The sequence below is a fragment of the Anastrepha ludens genome, chromosome 6 (assembly GCF_028408465.1).
Source record: "Anastrepha ludens isolate Willacy chromosome 6, idAnaLude1.1, whole genome shotgun sequence".
Classification (NCBI taxonomy): Eukaryota; Metazoa; Arthropoda; class Insecta; order Diptera; family Tephritidae; genus Anastrepha; species Anastrepha ludens.
Window position 1 is genome coordinate 83293526 of NC_071502.1, and position 23257 is coordinate 83316782.

Consider the following 23257-nt stretch of genomic DNA (forward strand, 5'->3'; position numbering starts at 1 on the left):
ATGGAAAATGTTTACTTATTTACCGACTGCTTTTGGAACTACCCCATGGGGAAAAGATGTAACAAACTTTAAGAAAATTAAGCCTTCTCCTATGCGGCCTTCGGGGGCCCATTTGAAAATGATGTTAGTTGATAGTATTTTTTAATCCAAGATAGTTTATTTTATTTAATTAAATTATCATTAATACATTTTTAGAAGTAACTCGCGTTTAAGTGTTTAACAAATAAATGTCAAATCTAAACAATTCATAGTTTCAAGCTGGACCACTTGCGCAACGTCTTCATTTTCGTCTGACAGAGTGTGAGCCACAAAAGTTTTTGTTTTTGTTTTTGAAGAAGAGTGAATGATAATTAAATGAATCTACTCATAACGTCAATAATTTAAGCGAAGCAGAAAATATTGAGAAAAAGTTGATTAATTTATTAAACCAGTTCACACAAACTTTCCAAAATCGAAAAACTTATAATTTATTTGACGCGCAGATAAAAAATTTGAATTATTTGGTAGTGGTAAAGATAGGAGCTATTATCTTCTTACCTCTCATCAGTCGTTCACCCCGACTTGTGTTGCTATGATGATAATGATAATGAAATAATCCACATAGTAAATAAAAAAATGTTCAAAAATCAACACGATTTTTGATCGACTTAAAACTTATATTTCATTGTATCAAAATTGAATGGGCTATGAAACTGCATAACTTCATGATGCTGATTAACAAGTTGAGAATTTTGAAACACATTTTTGCAACTCTTTTAATTTTTGTGATTTTTGTTCTGCAATGAACCATATTTTTTATAAAAAATTATTGAAGAAAATTTAGCATGAAAAATATTGCGAATTTTTTAAAAAAATATAGTGCCTTAACTATGTAAGCACTAGTGTACATATCCATATATTGTAATAATAGCATTTGCAGAAACATAACTAACTGAAACTGTTGAAATACTGCCAAACAATTACCATTTCAGACATTCACTTTTAGTTGCCGCTAGCGATTCTCCCCCATGAATGTAGAATCTACTATATACATGCATACATATGTACATACATTTATGCAAATTCAAAGGCGAGCTTCAGCTCTGCAAACAGGTGTTTCGAATTTTTATTTGTACACCAACTGCCCCGCTATCTATTCATTTACTCTTTTCACTAACAAAAAAAAATATTATGTACATTTGATTATCCATGCTTTAAAAATTTCTCAACGCCTCCACCATAATCTCACAACAACTCTCTAGGGTGTTTTTTAACTTGCAACCGCAAAGTTTCCATCTTTCCCCAATCTCTTTCACGCAAATATAAATTTTTGTATATATATTTGCTATTTCCATTTCCAACTTGAGTTGCAATTGTGTTTATTAAAAATTCGTAAAACGTTTCATTAAATGTGCATGTCTGGCATAAATAAGTGAAGCGCAGCGCGCGCCTATAAGTAGTCTACGAGCACCCAGAATGCGGTCGGTAAATATCGTACACCGTCAATTGTGCACACTTGCACACGCACAAGTCAAGTCGCATCCAGTCAAGCGACTACTTCAAGCCACACACCCATCCACATATACTCGTACGTATGTATTTGTATGAAAATTCTTGCACTCATATCTCACAGCATATTCAAGCACGTTGTAAAATGGTTTTGCCGGCACGCATCGCTTTTAAGTGATGAATTAGATTACTTTGACCACAAAGTGCATAACTAAAACCTGGCACAAGTACCTACGCTCATGAAGTCTGATATACCTCAGGCACAACACTTAACCTTCATTAGTAAAAAAGGAAATTAAATTTCACCGCTTTGCAGACAAATATTTTCTTGTAAATGTCTACGAAAATGTTACATATCATTTAAAAGAGAAAAGTAGTGAGGGACTATTTGGATGCTACTCAGAAAGCAAGATAAGTTAATCTTGTCAGCAGATACTATTTAGAGCTGAGTAGACGACTTGAAAGCAGAACATTCTAACGGCGCATAAGAACTGTACCATCCGGCAGGGACTGTAAGCATTGTGTGTATTATCAAACTAACTTGTATTTAATCGCTAGTTGAGATTTTAAAATCTTCGATCAATAATAATAACAATTTTTTTTAATTTTACTGTATTTTTCAGAAAATATATTCATATTTCGAGTTATATATATTTTTTTTTATCAGAAAACATAAAACAAATTTTTCGAGTGTTATTTTTCCGCTCTAAAATAATGAGTCTTTCGCGAGTTCTTTTTCTTTTTTGCAATACTAAGATTTTAAAATCTTCGATCAATAATAATAACATTTCTTGAATTTTATTGTGATGTTCAGAAAATATCAAAAGAACGACTCATTCCCAAAAACGGTGTGACTTATCAGAATGTGGATGTGTACTTCACTGTTCTCAACAGATTTCTGAAGACCGAAGTAGAGATATTTTTAAGGGATTTTACAGTATGGATGCGCCCATGAAACACTCTTTCCTTGCAGGTCAAATTGAGGTTACAGATATTAAAAGAAAATATACCAAAAATGAAAACAGTCGAGATGAACAAGAAGAAGACAAAATTGTTTGCAAAAAATTCTTTAAAGGGACACTGGCTGTATGCGACGGAACCATTCCAAATGCATTAAAGAGAAAGCAGCAATCTGGTACGCCGAGAGGTGACTTAAGAGGAAACCATACTCCACATAATAAAATTAGCTAGGCAGATGAACAAAGGGTTTGCGATTTTATACAACAATTTCCATCGTACGATAGTCATTATTGCAGGGGAGATAGTAACAGAAAACATTTAAATCCAGACCTAAACATGGAAATGATGTATGATATGTATAAAAATTGGTCCATTGACAATAAGCAGCATACAGTTTCCTTATTTATTTTCCGACACATTTTTAATACAAAATTTAACCTGCATTTTCACCAACCGCAGAAAGACACTTGTCAAACATGCGACGAATTTAAGCTAAAAATAAATACTTTGCAGACAGAAGCTGAAAAGCAGACTTCCAAAGTGCAACATGACATTCATTTACGACAAGTAGATGTCATTGACGGCCGCCGTAGCCGAATGGGTTGGTGCGTGATTACCATTCGGAATTCACAGAGAGGTCGTTGGTTCGAATCTCGGTGAAAGCAAAATTAATAAAAACATTTTTCTAATAGCGGTCGCCCCTCGGCAGGCAATGGCAAACCTCCGAGTGTATTTCTGCCATGAAAAAGCTCCTCATAAAAATATATATCTGCCGTTCGGAGTCGGCTTGAAACTGTAGGTCCCTCCATTTGTGGAACAACATCAAGACGCACACCACAAATCGGAGGAGGAGCTCGGCCAAACACCTAACAGAAGTGTACGCGCCAATTATTTATTTATTTATTTTAGATGTCATCCGGGATATGAAAAAACGAGATGCCGTTGCAGCCAGATCTAGCAATAATACAAAGCAAGTAATCGTTTTCGACCTACAAAAGACATTACCTACTCCAGTTTTGACTACCGAAGTTGTATACTACAGACGTCAACTCTGGGTGTATAACCTATGCATACATGATGAAGTAAATAATGTTGGACACATGCACGTTTGGGAAGAACATATTGCATCAAGAGGCGCACAAGAAATCGCATCTTGCCTTTTGTACCACATAAAAAACTGCATGCCGTCAACTACAGAAGAAATCACTCTTTACAGTGACAGTTGCGGGCACCAAAATCGAAATATTAAAGTGGTTTTGGCTCATTCTTATGTTCTACAACATTCGAAAATTGAAAAAATTCACATGAAATTTTTTGTACCGGGGCACAGTTTTTCAACATGCGACCAAGATTTTGGAATAATAGAAAGGGAGAAAAAGCACCATCCCCATATTTTCCATCCCGATGATTGGTTAAATGTAATTAATTCCGCTAAGAAAAAAAGTCCTAAATTCAATGTTCATCAGATGACGAAAGATTTGTTTTTTAGTACAAAAACTTTGGAAAAATCTGTTACACATAGGAAGGTTTCAACTAAAAAAGGGAAGGTCGAATGACTTAAAATTAAATGGATTCAGTTGCGAAAAGGAGAGCCAAAGAAAATGTTTTATAAGTACAATTATGTTGAAAATGATCTACTTTTCAGTACACTAGACCTGACAAAAAAATCTGGTAGGGGTCGCCCTTCGCTTTATTTTCTATCTCAATTACCGGCCCTGTTTCCAAATGGTCGCGCTATAACTAAAGAGAAGAAAAAGGATTTGATACATCTTTTCAAATTTGTGCCTCCAGTGCATCACGACTTTTACCAATCACTTAAAGTAGGGGTTGTTGAGCAAAATGAAAAATCAGAAATTGAAGAAAATGACGAATAGCAATTTTTCTCATCACTTCAAGGATGCGTCCTATTTGCTTAGTAAGCACCAAAAGTTCCTATACGTTTGTACCAAAGTCATGATGAGACAATAAAATATTTATTTTCTTAAGTTAATTTGTAGTATTCAAGGAATGTATTTTCAGTTTAATTAAATGTTTCAAACCTTCCTAAAAAGGTTGTTTAATTTTTAATTACCTATTAACTTTGTCACTAATTATTAGGAAATGACTAAATTGAGGCTTAGGCAAGGATGGTACTGAGCCACTCATATATAATCATATGATATTTTTTTTATAAGAAAAACTAATTTTCGTCGAACTTTTTTTTCGCTCTAAAATAAGGAGTCTCTTATGATTTCCTATTTTTGTGTCGCGTTACATTTTTTTTATCAAAAATAAAACTAATTTTTAAATGTTTTGCTAGTACTTTTTAAATGAGAATTTTGTGAGTTCTTATTTTGAAGAGAAATAATCGCTTTTCTTTGAGTTGTTTATTTCAATTCAACTAAAATCAGTTCACTTTTAATATTTTTATTAATTTTTAATTTTTTTTATTTTTATTATATTAATTGAAAAATTTTTCAATCTACAACAAACAAATGCAAACAACAAATAAAAGTAAATTTCGAACATTTTGCAAATTTAAAACAATTCAGCAAATTTGTATCAAAATTTCAATAGCTTTAATTAGAAATTGTATGAAAATTTGGAGTTTTATACAGTTTTACAGCCCACTGTAAAGTTCAAGATCAAGTTTTTCTAATTCTAGTTAGAAACGCGTCAATCTTTGTGTTTTGATTTAGTAGAAAAGAATTTTACATACAAAATTATTACACTTGACCAAAATGGCATAGTGGCTGACGGCAAATAATGACGTTTCATTACGTAATGGATTATTGGTGAACAATTTGAATCAAGATATAAACCCCCTTCAAGAATTACCTAAAGGGCTACCGATCAGCGTCTGCATTGACAATGCTTATAAAGGGATGCTAGAAAGAGTTATAAGGAAATAAGTTTCCATCCTTTATTAGCCAAAGTTACGAATTATTTAAACAATTAATTAATACATGATACTAAGGGAAGTATGTGCCATTGGAAGCTACAACTTTAATCCATCTTTCAGGCAGCATACGAATTCCTCTGAGAAAAAATTCGAGTTCTTTTGACTTGATCCATTCATTGACCGAGCTTGCGATGCTCTCGTAAGAAGTGAACCGCTCTCTGACTGCATTGATCGAAAAATCAGAATCCGAAGGTGCAATATCTGTAGAATACGGCAGGTGGAGCAAGATTTCAGTTCATTTAAATATTTCTGGACCGATTTAGCAACGTGTGGCCTGGCGTTGTCATGCAGCAAAATTAGTTTGTCTTGTCTATCGTCCCATTTCGGTGGCTTTTCTTTGAGAGCTCGCTTCGAACGCATTAGCTGCAGTCAGTACCCAACACTAGTGATGGTTTAAGGAGTTCATAATAGATGACACCCTTCTGATCTCCTTATACCTACATACCAAATTAGTAAAAAAAAAATAAAATCTTAAAACTCACACAACTCCATTAATTTTAATTCAATTACAGTCAAATATAGCTCATTCGACGCAAAATTAAATTTTCTATAACAGTAGTGTACTAAAAAAAATCCTCAATATCGGATAATATAGTAAAAATTATGTCAAAGTTGAAAAAATAGAGAAAAAATAAAAAAATTCCAAATACTTCCGTCTACAGTCTCGTCAGTTGTCATTTCAGAAAAATTGTCAACAAACTGCCTTGTTTTTGTTCTTTCGAACTAAGAAAAACAAATTCTAAATGGGATGGAAATTGGCGAAGTTAGGAATGATTCTTCACATCAACCTACTGATAAACGGTTTTATGGCCATAAAATGAGATTTTGGGGGTGTATTGGAAATTTTTCCTATACCATTTTTTTTAGTTTTTCTATACCCACAAGTTGTGCTAGGTCTCCATAAAAGTATATTTTTTTTTTTTTTTTTTTTTGTCACACAGTGTAATAATAACATTTCTTGAATTTTATTGTGTTTTTCATCCAATAATTGTTGTAATTGAGCATCTTCGAACTTTTTCGATGCCCTTTCGCGGTGTTTATCATTCACTTCGAAATCGCTACTTTGGAAGCATCGAAACCACTCTTTCGGAGAATGCATAAAATATATAAAATGTGGGGTTTTAACCAGCTTTCTCCTGGGCGGAAATCCATGTCACATCGAGATATTTGTGAGGAAATGTCTCCATAGAAAATGAGAGGAACACTTATGTACGTACTTCGAGATAGTCAGGCGGCTTAGAAAGCCGTTCTAACAACTGTAAACATCTCGAAAATGATAAATGACTGCTTGGACCTTCTTAACGCGCTGGGGAACTTCAGCACAGTATTATTCGATTGGCTTCCTAGAGTGATATGAGTGAAATGAAATGGCTGATCACCTAGCTATTAAAGGGGCAAACATGCCTGTACTTGGTTCTGAGTCTTTCTGTGGGCATTAATGAATTTCTTAGAAAATGGGAGTAGAATAAATTAGTTTAACACTGGCTGAACCACACGTGGTTGCCCTGATAGAAGCTATACACATCAGAAGAAAGGTAACGACTAAATTAGGCAGAACTACTCTAAGTAGACAGAGGCACACCTCATGGTGAAGTGCTCTCCCCTCTTCTTTGGATTTTGGCGATAAACTCTCCATTGCCGATCATGGAAAGTGAGGGTTGTCAAATCACTGCTTACGCAGATGATCTAGCAATTGCCGTTAAAGGCAAATATCCTAACACCCTTATGAATATTCTGTACTCTAACATGGCCAGAGTTAGAAGCTGGACTGAGAGTAGAGAGACCGGTGATGTGGCCACGCTTCTATTTTGCACACTCTGAATAGTCACAAGCAAGACATAGAGTCCTCTATTCCTAGACTGACCGTCGACAGACTCTTCAAGACGAGTATACCGTCGCAAGAAGGCAGGGGCAGACACTAAGGCCATGGGGAAGGGGGGATTTAAACTTCTCTACAAATGACTCCAATCTAGAGAACAAGGTTGGCTGTGGAGTGTTTTCGAAGGAATTAAGATTAGAATTATCTGTCCGACTCCCTGTAGTAGCGTCTATCAGACAGAGGTTTTAGATATACAAGAAGTTTCTACATATCTAAATACGCATGCCATAACAAAAACTACAATAAATATATTCTCAGGTAGCCAGGCGGACATTAAATCGTCCGTATTCCAGGTCAGCCTTATTTGGGTTCCGGGGCACAGGGATATTGAAGGAAATTGTAAAGCCAATGAGCTAACCAGGAAAGGGACGTCTCTTCAACTGCTCAGTGATAAAAGTACCATTGCCGTGCCAATAGCCACAAGCAAACTAATAATCAAAAACAACACTTATCCAAAAATCCAATAGGTAATGAAGAGATTAAAGTACATGCGTAACAGCTCAGCTACTATGCCGCAAATAAACAAGAAAAAGGCAAATGAACTGCTTATCCTCTCAAGAGATGATATCTCTAAGATCGTGGCTTATGTAACCGATCATTGGCTATTTGGCAGGCATTCCTTGAGACAAGGAGTTTCCTCCCATGAATACTGCAGAAGTTGTAGAAATGAGAAAGAGGAAGAAACAGTTGAGTACTTCCTTTGCAGTTGTCCAGCCTTTGCTAAAATCAAAGCAGGTTGTGTAGGTAAATACCTTTTCAATTCACTTGCAGAACTGTCTGGCGTGGGGATAGGGTCAATTCTGCGCTTTATAAGAGCCACAAAATGGTTCTACGAAGAAAATTAAATGAGGTTCCCGTGTAGCACAGTGGTTGCACAACGGACCTGTAAGGTCTAAGTGAGTTGGTCATACAGACCGATTGCCACCATAAGCTAACCCAACCTAACACTGGCGAAATTCTATCGGATAGCGACCAGCGAAATAATTCCTAACGCCGGACAGTGAAACTTCTGATGAGCTACTTTCACTCAACAGAGGGGACTAAATACTCTGGTTACAGGTTACTTTACAGGCCACTGTAGAATGAGATACCACCACTGAAACAAAATTTGTCTCTCTGACACCGACATCAGCTGATTCTGTGAATTGGGCACTGAAAATTCAAGACATCTAACGTTGTTATGGAACAATAAATCTCAGAATGCGCCAAAATTTTTTAAAAAACCTTAAACTGAAGGGTTCCTCAGCAGGCTTCGCACTGTAGATCTCTTTTCGTCGCAATGCATAGTAGCCCTTTAATAGTAATATACAATAAAATAATTCATAATAGCTCCTTTTGAATATCATTCAGAGTATTATGACTAGCAACTAGTTTTATCTCTCTCATCATGCTACCTAATATATTTATTGTTAAACCAAGAAAAAGGTTCAGAAAAAATGTATTTTTAAAGCCGCTTAATTTGATCATTAGCAAAAAATACGTTATTCCATTACATCTCCCCCTTCCCCCAGTATCTTAATGCCTTTTGATGCATCTCCTCACAATACACAGTTGGAATCTTCACATTGTTCTTTTTGTTCTTATGTTAATTGGACGAAAAAAACAAAAAATAAACGCATTTCAGTGCATAATTTCCAAGCTGCCTTTGCTGCTTGCAGTCCAATTCACTTCCATAGTCCAATTCAAAAGGCAAAAATAAAAGAAGAACAGCAGAAAACTATGAGCCAAATAAAAGATTTTAGCCAAAAAAAGTGCGCAACGGAAGTTAAGGACACCCAATATGAAAATTTAATTTTATAACATTGTTTTCATTCTGTTGTTTTTGGTTGTTGTTGTTGTTGTTCAGCTGCTGCTCATCGTCAGATTTTCCGTTGCATGCAACAATTACCTCGTCTCGCTTCCTGAACTAATAAAACTCATTACGAAACGTTGGCACAGCGCTTCTACTTCAGTTAATATTTAACTGCTTCCAAACTCGGTCCTTCACTTTTCCACACTTCTTTGTACAGTAATTTTATGTGAGTTTATTATTGCGTGTTGCCTTTGTTTCCTGCATCAGGCATCTTTGTTTCATAGCGTTCCTGCTGCTGTACCGCATCCTTGCCGTTGTTGTCATCGCAATTTCAATGAGTTCTTATTTGTATTATTTTCCCCTATTTCATCAAGGTAGCATTTTGCCAGATTTTTTTCGACTTGTTTCTTTCCAAAGTTGATTTCATTTAATTTTCTTCTTATTTAGTTTAATGATGTCCCTAATGTTCTTAAACTTAGCAGTTAAAGTCATTTGAAGTCAGAAAAGTTGTACACTCCTACGCCCACTTGGCATATAATAAGTCGAATGATAAGACAATTGCATTTAAAATGATGCTGCTTCCGGTTTCCGGTTGTAGTGGAGTATTTTGTGAAATATTCTTAAGTTGAAGTTCCACATTAAATGCAATCAAGAAAATTCGAGAAATTCAGATAGAGAGAGAGAGGGAGATTTCGGGCATTCAATTGAAAAAAAATCTATAGCTCAATGGATTAGAGCGCGACTACCGCGTAGTACAGCTTCGAGACTATGGGTACACACCACCAGTACGCAAAAGTATTTTCTAATGGTTGCCGCTAATCGACATACGAGTGCATTTCTGCCATGAAAAGAAACCTAATAAAAAAGCAAACCAATTCGAGGCGGTTTAAAACTGTAGGTCGCCCTATTTTTGGAAAAACAAAAAGACACAGCACCACAAATAGGAAAAGGAGCTTGATTAGGAACCCAATTATATACATCAATACATATATTACATTTTATTTCCAGGGTCTCCCAAAGTATGCGGTAGTTAAGTATTCAGTGCGTTAAATCTGCTGAAATTTGAAAAGTTGAGCCAAGAAACACCGAGAGACTAGTTACTCCTAAAACACTCAGGCCAAAAAGCCCATTTAAGTATTTAAAGTTCTGAAAAGTGAAATTATAGATAGTCAAGGAGAAAAGGAGAGAAGTTACTGAAGGAAATAGACAGGAAAGAATAGAAACATAGAACGAACTAGACCTATGAGAATTGTATTTGAGAGAACAAATTTTACTCGTTATGGCATCTGAATCCAATATTCGCCGCCTTGATCTAGCAAATGCAGGTCGCTCGCAGAGAAAATATACTGTGGGCAAAAAGTAAGGTGAATTTGATTGTAAAATGAAAAATCTTTATTTATTCTTGTAAATCAATTTCCTCCCCTTCAAAATAATCCCCTCTCGTTGAAATACACTTATGCCAACGCTTTTTCCAATCCTCAAAACATGCCAAATAGTCCATTTCCGGTATAGCCATCAGCACCTTCTTCGATTCAGCTTGTATATCCTCAATCGACTCGAAACGCGTTTCCCGGAGTGGTCTCTTGAGTTTTGGGAATAGCCAGAAGTCACACGGAGCCAAATCAGGCGAATACGGTGGTTGCGGAACGATATGCGTGGAATTTTTGGCGAAATGGTCACGAAGAACGAGTGCATTGTGAGACGGTGCATTATCGTGATGCAAAAACCAAGAGTTGTTGGCCCATAATTCCGGTCTTTTTAGACGAATTGCTTCACGTAAACGAAGCATAACGCTCAAATAATATTCCTTATTAACAGTTTGGTCAGGTAGAAGGAATTCATAGTGCACCACATCACGAAAATCGAAAACAACTGTCATCATTACCTTTATTTTTGAACGACTTTGACGTGCTCTTTTCGGTCTGGCCTCACCGTTAGCACGGTATTCGCTTGATTGGTCGGTTGTTTCAGGGTCGTAAGCATAAATCCAAGTCTCATCTCCCGTAATGATGCATTTGAGCTTGTCCTCCTGATAGTCTGAAAGCATTGTTTCACACACATCAACGCGACGACTTTTTTCCAAGAAATTGAGAGTTTTCGGTACCAAACGAGATTTGACTTTTGGTAGGCCCAAATGGTCTTTCAAAATGGTTTTTACAGATCCTTCTGATATTCCGGTCATATCAGTAAGGTATTTAACAGTCAACCGACGATTTTTGAGCACTAACTCCTTCACTTTATTGACGTGTTGGTCATCTGTTGACGTCGACGGTCGTCCGGAGCGCTTAAAGTCATCAACACGTTCTCGACCCTCTTTGAAGTCTTTGTACCACTTATAAACATTTTTCTGCGACATGGTCGAATCACCAAATGCCTTCTGCAACATGCCAAACGTTTCCGCAGCCGAAATTTCATTCCGCAAACAAAATTTGATGGCACTTCTCTGCTCAATCAAATCAGACATTGTCAAAATCGAAAAATGCACTCTTGGTCGTTTGGTAAACACAAGCGTAAATATATTACTGATAATGGCATTCACATGAAAGTTGGCCCAGATGTTATTAACAGTGCTGCCAACTCATGAAAAAAATAACAAGAGCGAAATTTTATTCCCGCAAAGTTTGACAAATAAATTCACCTTACTTTTTGACCACAGTAGTACTCAGTGATATCCGCCTACTCTATACAAGACAGGCAAAAATAATACCGACCATAAAGCGAACATCTTTTCTTACAAAACATTTTGCAGTTCTGCAGCGTTCTAGACCGCACCATCGCTCTTTATGTAAATTGCATACATAACCGCTAGTCCACTTCATTATTTCTGCATGATTGATTAAGGTTTGTAGCTCTGAACCGCCGATCTACAGTTGGCAATTTCATTCCCTTGAACATCGCAGTGTCTTGGAATCCATATAAGTAAAAGCTTATTATGTCTTACAACCGAATTAAATTTCTTCTTCCATTCTTGATTAATCTTTGAGGTTTACTTTGCATTCTCCAGAGACAAAGAACTTATTGTTCTGCTCTCTCTACTAAAAATCTGAATATCACAATAACATAGAAGTTAATTTGGGTAAACACAACTTAGAAGTAATAACCGCCAAAACTCTTTAACAGGCCTTGTAATCTGGCACTATATAAAACAGCAGTTTGACCTGATTTGTGCTATCGAACCGAAACATGGACGTTGAGTGAAAAAGACAAGACAAAACAAAACAAACTTGAAAGTTTTCAAGAAAAATATTTTGTGGAAAGCAAATGAGCATACAATGGAATAATGAAAAAGTGGAACTATGGTAATCAAGTGCAAAAATGTAGTACATTACATCAAAGCCCAACGTATAAGCTGGCTAGCCGCGTTATGGGAATGTAAAGTTCAAGAGTCCAAAGAAAAGAAAGCGAAGGCATATAGTATACCAACAAAGCAAGAGGAAGACCAACATCAAGATGGCTAAATGAAGTGAAAGAAGATCTAGAGCAACTAAAACTGAGAAACTAGGAAAAAATAGCGGACTCAGCATGAAGGCTTATTGTTCAGCAGACCAAATCTCACAGGAGGCTACGTCGTTGTCTTCTAACTTGCCATCTGAATAGCTGGAATTTCTCCATTCATACGCCAGGCGTAACCCAGCCAGCGCAAGAGCTGAATATGGGGCACGAGCAAGATGAGCGTCTTGTAGAGTGTAAGTCGGGCAAGAGAGGTCTCTGCTGCACATTTCCTTACTGAGCGCATAGGAACACCGATTAGTGATTCGTCGGTGTATCTCCAGGCTTACATCGTTTGTTATTGTGACGGCGGTTGGGAGATATATAAACTTCTTGACAATTTCAAAAGTACAGTTCTCCGCTAAAATGTAGGATAGCATATAAAGGGTTTTTCACATTGCGCCCATTTTTCGGTAGACGTGGTGGCCCTTCAAAGTCTACTCTTCAACGTTTGGTGGCCAAATTTGAGACGACCGGCCAGTAAAAAATCAGCCAACACCCGTACGTTCAAGGAACGCAAGATCAGCCGAGAATATTGCCGTGGTCCGTGAAAGTGTACAGCAGAACCCGAGGTAGTCTATTCCTCGCCGTGCACAATCCACACGAGGTTCACCAGGTGATAATGCAAACTCAAAAAGTTACCGTTTGGTGTGGATTTTGGGCCGGCGGCGTCATTGGTCCGTACTTTTTTGACGGCGACGTTGGTGAGGCGGTCACCGTCAACAGCAAGCGCTACACAACGATGATAACCAATTTTTTATGGCCCATATTGAACCATATGGACCTAAGCGAGATGTGGTTCCAGCAGGATGGCGCTACGTGCCACACAGCAAACGCCACAATTGACATTCTGCATAAACGATTTGAGAGTAAGGTTATCTCTCGCAGGGGTGATGTGAATTGGCCACCAAGATCATGCGATTTGACCCCGCTAGACTTTTTCCTGTGGGGTTTCTTGAAGTTTCAGGTTTATGCAAATAAACCACAATCGACCGATGCTCTAAAGGTGAACATAACACAGGCCATCGCTCAAATTCAGCCGGACCTATGTGGAAGAGTCACTGAAAATTGGACCACTCGGATCCGTTCCACCGTAAGAAGCCGAGGCGGGCATTTGAATGATGTCATATTTCACACTTAATGGCATATATGCGTCTTTCAAATAAAAAAATAATTTTGTCAATAACTCACACACAGCTTGTTTTCCATTTCAACATCTACCCGCCCTTATTGAAAACCCCTTTATATTACTTCGTCTTGCCCTCGTTAACTGCGGTGACATCTCGCTTACAGTGCCCTATGAGGTCATTGTCATCAGCATATGCAAAGAGGTGGACACTTTTGGTGAATATTTTACATTTTAAAGACTTGAAGTTAATTAATATCAAACGGGATATCCAGTGCCGGATTTACACAAAATGCCGCCCTGTGCACCATGAAGAATGCCGCCCTAATTTTTTAAATTTGTGTGTGCGTATTTGTATTGTAGTACAGAAAATCGTCGTTACACAATAAACAGGTGTAACAAAACAAATTTTGGGTAGTTTTATCCATCAATTAACAGACTATAGAATAATATTTGATATATTTCAACCTTTATTGTTGAGAAAATTTTTATTGTTTAATTATAAATTAAGTACCAAGAAAATGTAATAAATAGCATAAAATATAGTAGTGCATCTTAAAAAATAGAATCCAATTGAAACTATAGAACAGCATACTTGCTTAAACATATTATCAATCTTTATTAGATGGGCAAAAAAAGGAATGATTGCTTTTATGAGATCAAGTTTTGACACATCACCTTAAATGTGAACACGTCTGACTTTTCGTACTGCAAACTGATGTATTAAATTGTCACAATTCAAGCGTTCAAGTAAATCAGACTCAATGCACAGTAGAGCCAGACTATTCAGACGGTTTTCAGACTTGTTGAACGCAAATGATTTTTTACTCTATTCAGACATGAAAATGAACGTTCTGCACTGCAGTTTGTTGACGCTAATGTGTTAAATATTCGATATGCTATCTCCACATTTGGAAACTCAGTATATAACTCGTTCGTCCGCAGAAGAATCAGAAGATCAGATGGCGAGTTACGTTCTATTTTTCGTTCAGAACAGTACGCGTGAAAATGAATCATTTCGTCAGTGAATGAAATCTCAAGGTTTGAGCTTGACCTGATAGTCTGAAAGCATTGTTTCACACACATCAACGCGACGACTTTTTTCTAAGAAATTGAGAGTTTTCGGTACCAAACGAGATTTGACTTTTCGTAGGCCCAATTGGCCTTTAAAAATGGTTTTCACAGATCCCTCTGATACTCCGATCATATCAGTAAGGGGTTTAACAGTCAACCGACGATTTTTGAGCACTAACTCCTTCACTTTATTGACGTGTTGGTCATCTGTTGACGTCGACGGTCGTCCGGAGCGCTTAAAGTCATCAACACGTTCTCGACCCTCTTTGAAGTCTTTGTACCACTTATAAACATTTTTCTGCGACATGGTCGAATCACCAAATGCCTTCTGCAACATGCCAAACGTTTCCGCAGCCGAAATTTCATTCCGCAAACAAAATTTGATGGCACTTCTCTGCTCAATCAAATCAGACATTGTACTCGTAAAAATCGAAAAATGCACTCTTGGTTGTTTGGTAAACACAAGCGTAAATATATGACTGATAATGACATTCGCATGAAAGTTGGCCCAGATGTTACTAACAGTGCTGCCAACTTATGAAAAAAATAGCTAGAGCGAAATTTTAATCCCGCGAAGTTTGACAAATAAATTCACCTTACTTTTTGCCCTCTTTGCCCTGCTTGGCTTGTCTTTCTCAATTCTGAATCAACGTTGTCTAGTATGATATTGAAGGTATTTACTCGAAAATTATCGCTTCCTGTCAATTGAACTTCCCCATCTCTTGATTCGTCAGCTTGTAACTTTCTTCTTCTTTTTCTCGAAACAGTCGCCTGATATTCTTGACTAAACGCTTCTTTTTCATAAACTTCAAATTGCATTCTTGTATCTGCTACTACTTTTATTAGTCCACGATAGTCATTAACTACATTAGTAATGTTGATTTCAACTTTCTGTAATCTTTCCGCGTGGAGTCGTGATAGTAAAAAATGCCAAAGAATGTGCATGAATGTTATCTCAAGTCTCTCTAATTGAATCCTCAGTACTCTAGCTTTTTGTCTCGTTATAGCATTCTCAGTTACATCTTGCGCCACATTTGCGCTAACCGGACTCTCTCCAACTTCGAAATATTTTTGTTATTGCGAATAAAATCAATTTGTATGCCCTAGAGAAGACAATGAATAAAATCGCTCCTATGCCTGGCGGGTATTGTGGGCCACGTACTGTATAACAATAGATAACAATTATTTCTGCGTGCACGAATAATTAACGTTCAGAAATAAACTTTTCTATTCTTACAATTATTTTTCGCATAGATGAATGTCTAAACTTTCACTAACTGTTAGAAACTAATCCGAGATCAGCTTCTTATTTTCTCCATAAGCGTTTTCCCTAAGGTGGCCCCTAATATCCGCCGCTCCTCGAGTATAATTTTTTTTTTTTTTTTCAATTTTCTTCTCCTAGTTTTGCCGCCCTTCTAGAATCTGCCGCCCTGTGCGCAGGCACCGTTGGCACTTAGTGTAAATCCGCCACTGGGGATATCTACGATGGGATAGGATCAGAAATTTTGATGATCTTAGTACAAATTTCAGAGACACTGGCCCTGTCGATTAAAAATTTATGGCATGGCCTCCAAATAAACGGAGCGTATTCCAAACTACAGCAAACGAACAACAGCAATTTCTGGGTTTTTTTTTTCTTGTTCACTCTGCTCGGGACCATAGGGCCTCAACAGAACTCTTCCAACGTCCACGTTTATGAGCTGTTGTTTCTGCGCTGCCCCATGTGATGTCGTCATTTGCCAGCTCGTGCAGCATCGAACGTCTCCAATTGATCTTTGGCCGACGGCACCCCCTACTCCCTTGCGGGTCCCAGTCCAGTGTCATTCTCGTAATGCTATCTGGTGGTTTTCAAAGCGCGTGACCTATCCATTACCACTTTCTACGTTTGATTTGCCTTAGGATGGGTTCCTCATTCGTTGATCTCCACCGCGCGTCGTTGCTGATAGTGTTCGGCCAGAATATTCTACAGATGATGCGAAGGCATTTGTTGACGAAAGATTGCAGCCTCTGTCTGATGGTGTTGGAGACCTACCATGTTTCACTTCCGAACCACAATACTGACTTCACACAAAAGCACAATATTCGCAATTTAGAGCGACTAGAGATTTGCGAATTCGCTTTCGAGGGTTTTCAGGGTATAAGGGTCCGTAAAATTTGAGTTATTCCGTCGTGTCAAAGCCTAAGATGATTTTGATAAGATGAAATCAAAGTGATTATTAAATGAAAAACGACTGTGAAAAATTACTCCTAAATCTTTAAATTTTTTAACAGATTGAAGTACAATATATTTGATAGAAATTATTTATTAGGTAGACAGCTTCAAATTTTATTTCTTTAAACATTTTAAGTAAAAACTATGCATTCATCAGAGCTCGCGAGATGGTCAGCTCGGCACTTCATTTCAGGCAATCTTGATACTTGATTTTCTAATAATACATAGTACGAGGGGTGCCTTTTATTGTCGGGATTAGAGAACAAAAACAAATTTTAATCATCGAAAATCACTTTATTGTTTTTCCAAATATTCTTCATGAAGATCTATACACTTTTGCATGCGTTTGAACTAATTTTCAAAGCTCTTTTGGCACTCTGAATGAGGGACCTCCAAAACATGCATTCGGAATGCCGCAACCGCTTCTTCAGGTGTCGAAAAACGTTGACCTCTCAGTTTGTTTTTTACGTACGGGAATAAAAAGAAGTCATTCAGTGCCAAGTCCGAACTATACGGCGGATGACCCATTAATTCGATGTTTTGGGTACTCAAAAATGCAGTTGTTTGAGCCGATGTGTGAGAGCTCGCATTGTCCTGGTGAAGAGTGATCCGTCTTTGGCGATTGGTTTTCCTAATTTCATGGAAGAAAACTGGCAAGCAAATGGTTATGTACCACTCAGAATTTACTGTTCTGCGTTGCTCTAGTGGTACGGTTGCGACATGTCCAGTTTTTCCGAAAAAACAGGCGATCATTTGCTTGGAAGTGCTTCGTGCGCGAACAACTTTTGTTGGATTTGGCTCATCTTGAAACACCCATACAGTCGACTGCTGTTTACTTTCCGGCTCATACGCGTAAATCCATGATTCATCACCTGTCACGAAGTCATAGACGTGTTTCGAAGCCCCGCGATCGTATTCTTTGAGCATTTCCCTCGACCAATCGACATGAACCTTTTTTTGAGCGATTGACAAATTGTGTGGGATCCAACACGAACAAATTTTTTGACAGTCAAATGTTTATGTAATGCCTAAGATTTCTCAATCCCACTAATGCCTAAGATTTCTCAATCTCACGATAGGTCACATGACGATCTTGCAATATCAGTTCGCGCACAGCATCAATGGTTTTCGGAACAACAACTAGTTTTGGACGACGTTCACGAAATTCGCCTTGGAGTGAACTACGACCACGATTGAATTCACCCCACCATCGATAAACACTGGTCCTTGATGGAGCTTCATCGCCAAAAAAATGAATTAAGTTCATCCATGCAATGTTGCTGAGTTAATCCACGTCGAAAGTTGTAAAAAATAATCGCACGAAAATGTTCACTATTTAATTCCATTTTTGGACCGAGATGAATCTTTTAAGTTACTGTAAACAAATAGCGCTGGTATTTCAAAACGTTCTGAGTACGTAAAAGCCAAAAAATTTCAAACTTTGCGATACAGCTGCCAGTTGCCAGATTGCAACACCAGGGTTGCCAAATCCCGAAATATAAAAAGCACCCCTCGTATTATTATGGCAGCCGATTTAAACACTCGTGCCTGATTTTATTGTGTATTGCAACCCTGCTGTTTGTGATCCTTAATGCGTTAGAGAGTTCAAAATTTATTTATCTGCATGGTTGGCCGAGCCTTCACTCCAATTTGCGTGTGCCCTTCAAATATAGGTCCCTAAAGTTTTATGCTGCCAACGAATGCAAATCCTTTTTATGAGAACTATTCCATAAGCTTTGGCATAGCAAAAATTTTCTCGGAAGCTGAGCGAGTGGCGAAGGCTATTATTAAAAGTGTTTCTGTCATTTGGTGTGTCATGCCTAAAATGGGCAGCGAAGGTGGACAAACCGAATAACAGTCACGCACAAACGCATTCAACTACGATGTCAATACTATCCAGTGGTAATGATATTGAAATGTGAGTGTGCACATACATTCCACCTATTGGATTCTAACACATCTGAAGAACTACCAAGAAATTTTCCAAAAACTAAAAATTCTTTGTGCAAAACAAGTAATTTTTTGATTTATTCGATGTTAACCACACAACTGCCATTGAATCACACGCGCCATAACCTCGAAATGAAACACCACACATACAACAACAATTTCACTAAATTTTGTAGATTCGTACCAAAATCCCTATCTATTACTCACACACACAAGCACAAATGGCTGAGTTGCTGGCATATGAAATGGGCGGATTCTAGCTGGGAAGCCGCGTAGAGTAATAATAAAGATTAAAATATAATCAATTACACTCGATTAACCGCAACAATTACATACATTACAATAAATGCGCGAACACACACATAAATGGCAGAAGTTATTGGATTATTTCGAAAAATACTTGTTCAGTTACATGTAAGACGTACGTCCATATGTACATATGTATATGTATGTATGAAAAATATTGGAGAAAAATACGCAATTTTAGTCGACTTGGATACGTGGAGAAAACTGCTCATAGCCAGTGGGAAATCCGAACCTTGGTGGTAGCATTTTTGTTGATTACAGACCACCGCAAGAACGAGGAGCAAACAAAACAAAATCACATTTTGATGAAAATGCAAATAAGGGCTTCAAAATCCAGAAATAAGATTTTGCTGAACCTCTTTTATAATCAAATAAAATAAAAAAACGGAAACCAAATACAAACCTAACTTTTAGGGTAAAAAAAAATCGATTTTGGTTTATTTGAGAAAATGAATGTACATAATCTCAAGAATGTTGTGTCCAAATTTTAAGTCAATCGGTGCAAAACTCACAAAGTTAGAGCATTATAACCGTTGGCCGCTCCGACTCGGCTACCTGCTATGGTCGAACTTTAAGTCGATTTTCTGGAAAACGACGTTTTCCAAGTCGGTGGACACTTTTTCTCTGAATCTACTCCGACCGATCTTCCTGAAATTTTGTACACACTTTCTCTACATAATTACCGAGGTAACCCTGGGAGGTTTTTTTTCAATTTTTATTTATTTTACAATAAACAATATTATGCGATTTATCGTCTAAAAATCGCACTTCTACTTCAAATGTTAAAAAAAATTGAAAAACATTTTTTTTTTTTAATAAAAACTCGACAGGGTTACCTCGGACAATTAATTACCTAATGAAAACTCTTTGATTTTTTGATTTCAGATGATCCAATGCTGAGAAAAACTGTCCACGGCAAATTGCCTTTTTTTCGAGACGTCTGCGTAGATCTGCTGTCAACGGCGCAATTTTGTATATTTTCTTGTGAAACTTTTTGAAAATATTTTTGAAATATGAGTTTACAGTATACTAATTGGATAAATAAATTTACATGAATCATCTTTCCAAAAAAAATTATTAAATAAGTGCATATTTTTAGTGGAATTTTCAATTTCAGACTAACTCAATTTGAACCATGAAAAGATACACAATCGAGCAACGCGTTAAAGTTATTCAGGCTTATTATGAAAACGGGCGTTCAAATCAAAATGCATATCGCGCACTTCGTGACTTTTTTGGTCAATTTAATCGTACAATCGGAAAAATTGAGCAAAAGTTTGAGCAAACCGGGTCTGTAGGAGATGTGAAAACACCCATGCGTGCTCGTACAGCTCGTACTGCAGAAAATATTGGTGCTGTTTGCGATAGTGTGGTTGAAGAGCCGTCCACCTCAACTTGTCGGCGTGCCCAACAATTGCACCTCTCACGCTCGTCGTTGATGAACATTACGCATAAAGACTTGCATTCGCACGCTTACAAGGTGCAATTGACTCAAGAACGAAAGCCTCCTGACCATTTCAAGCGTCGTCTATAGTCAGAATGGTGGCAGGAAATGGCAACAGTGAATGACCAATTTTCGAAGAAAATCATCTTCAGTGATGAGGCACATTTTCACCTCAGTAGATTCGTCAATAAGCAGAATTGTCGCATTTGGGCGAATGATAATCCAAGAGTGATTGCCGAAAAACCAATGCACCCACAAAGAGTGACTGTTTGGTGCGGTTTATAGGCCGCCGGCATAATTGGGCCGTATAGGCAGTTACTGTGAGTAGTGTTCGCTATCGTGAGATGATAACGAACTTTTTATGGCTCGAATTGGAAGATATGGATGTGGACGATATGTGATTTCAACAGGACGGTGCCACTTGTCACACAGCTAACGCAACAATGGCTCTTTTGCGCGAAAAATTTGATGGCCGAATAATCTCGCTCGATGGCCGCCAAGATCATGTGCTTTGACACCGTTGGACTTCTTTTCTTTGGGGTTATTTGAAAGAAAAGGTGTATGTCGATAAGCCAGCAACAATTCAAGAGCTAAAGGATGAGATAATTCGGCACATTAACGGCAAAGAACCTCAATTATGTCTCAGCGTCATCGAAAATTTGGCCGATATTTTGTTCCATACATAATTGAGCCATACTAATATAATATTATCATAATAAAGAGAAATGACAATAATTTCTTAAGAAAATTGTATTTTATTCAAAATCAACACCGGCTCTTGAAACTTAACCACCCTTTACATATATAGGGTGGGCCATGTAAAATTTGCTTTTTGAATCGGCTATAAAAAAAAGCTAATCGATATTTTTTCAAACTTTTTTTTTTATTTTGAAGATTCAGCATTGTCATTTATGAATGAAAAATAATATCGTTCAAATAACTGCCACGACTGGCTTTACAGTAGGCCATTCGATCAACCCAATTTTTAAGTACAATTTTCGATTGTTTGGGCTCCAATTTCATAAATGGCAACTTCGCTTTCGTGTTTTAAAGCATCAGTGGTCTCTGGATGGTTCGCATAGCATTTGTCCTTAACGGCTCCCCACAAAAAATAGTCTAACGGGCTTAAATCACAACTCCGAGGCGGCCAATTGATATCGGAATTCAAAAACGGTAGCCAAAAGTTCGAGTGTAACTTTGGCAGTGTGACAAGTCGCACCGTCCTGTTGAAACCAAATGACGTCCATGTCATCCTCTTCAATTTTTGGAAACAAAAACTCGTTGAGCATGTCACGGTAACGCTCGCCATTTACTGTAACCACGGAAGAAGAAGAAGACTCATCACTTTGGAAATAGGTTTTCAATATTTTCCAATTTTGTTCAAGCGTATAGCGTCCCATTTCGTAAATGTCAAACCTTTAAGTAAATTATGAACACATTTGACATGTCATTTGTGTTACCATTCTCAAAAAAATAGGTAATTCAAAAAGCAAACGCTATATGGCCCACCCTGTATATATTTATATTATGTCAGACTCTAAGAAATTGCATCCATCCACCACATCCGCACTCCATCCCGCCTCTAACTAAATACTTACCTCTTACCTGAAGCCACAGTCATATCTCATACCCACAGTTATAGTTTGCGAGAAGGACACTCTTCGACTCTCACACTCAGAAAAATGTCGCGTTATAAATAGTGAGGAAACTCACACCTAGCAAAATATATATTAATTGAATTAATGCGCAACCAGGAATTTATTTCCTTACATTACATTTTTCCTACAGGGTAGTAGCAAAGTAACTAGAAAACGACACAAAATGTGAGCCGATGAACCAGCGATTAAAGAAAGAAAAATGTCAAGAAACAATTTACGCAAAAAACAACAAATAATTTCTTATTTTTTCTACTAGATAAAAAAAAATGTATAGACAACTGAAAATATAATCTGGTTGGAGCGGAGCTGATGGAATTTTCATTTCGGATTTACGCGCTTGTTTAGTTCAATGCTACTGCACAAACGCGACAACAACAACAACACATTTTATAAGTACAATGAAAATAAAACACCCGCGATATGGCTGCAGTTCTTCCTACCAACACACAAGAGCAGCTTTTATGTAGACGAAAGCGAACCAGCAGAACTCACACCTTAGCCACAATGCGGACCTTCAGAACAGAGTCTCATACACACATAAATACATAGAAACAGAGCAATAATGCCAATGCAAAAAGTAGAGTGAGCAAAAGCCATGAAATGCCTCAAGCAGTCTGAAGGAACTGCCACAACAGTGAGACTAATACAAGTAAAAAAAAAAAAAAACACAATACAAAAACAATATACACCAAGCAACGACATCGTCAATTTGCTTTATACGCTGTTCGAATCGTTGGTTGCCGGCCGACTAGCTGCTGAATAGCTGTGCATTTGCCCCATGGCAGCTAGCGATGAAGCTGCTTGAACTTCCCCGCTTTTAACTCCTGACGTTGGTGGCGATGTTGGTTTACGCCCAATTAATCTATGATAAATTCTTTTATAATTTGGCGTAATAATCACTGAAACATAATGAAAATTATAGGATGCGCACGTTCTGG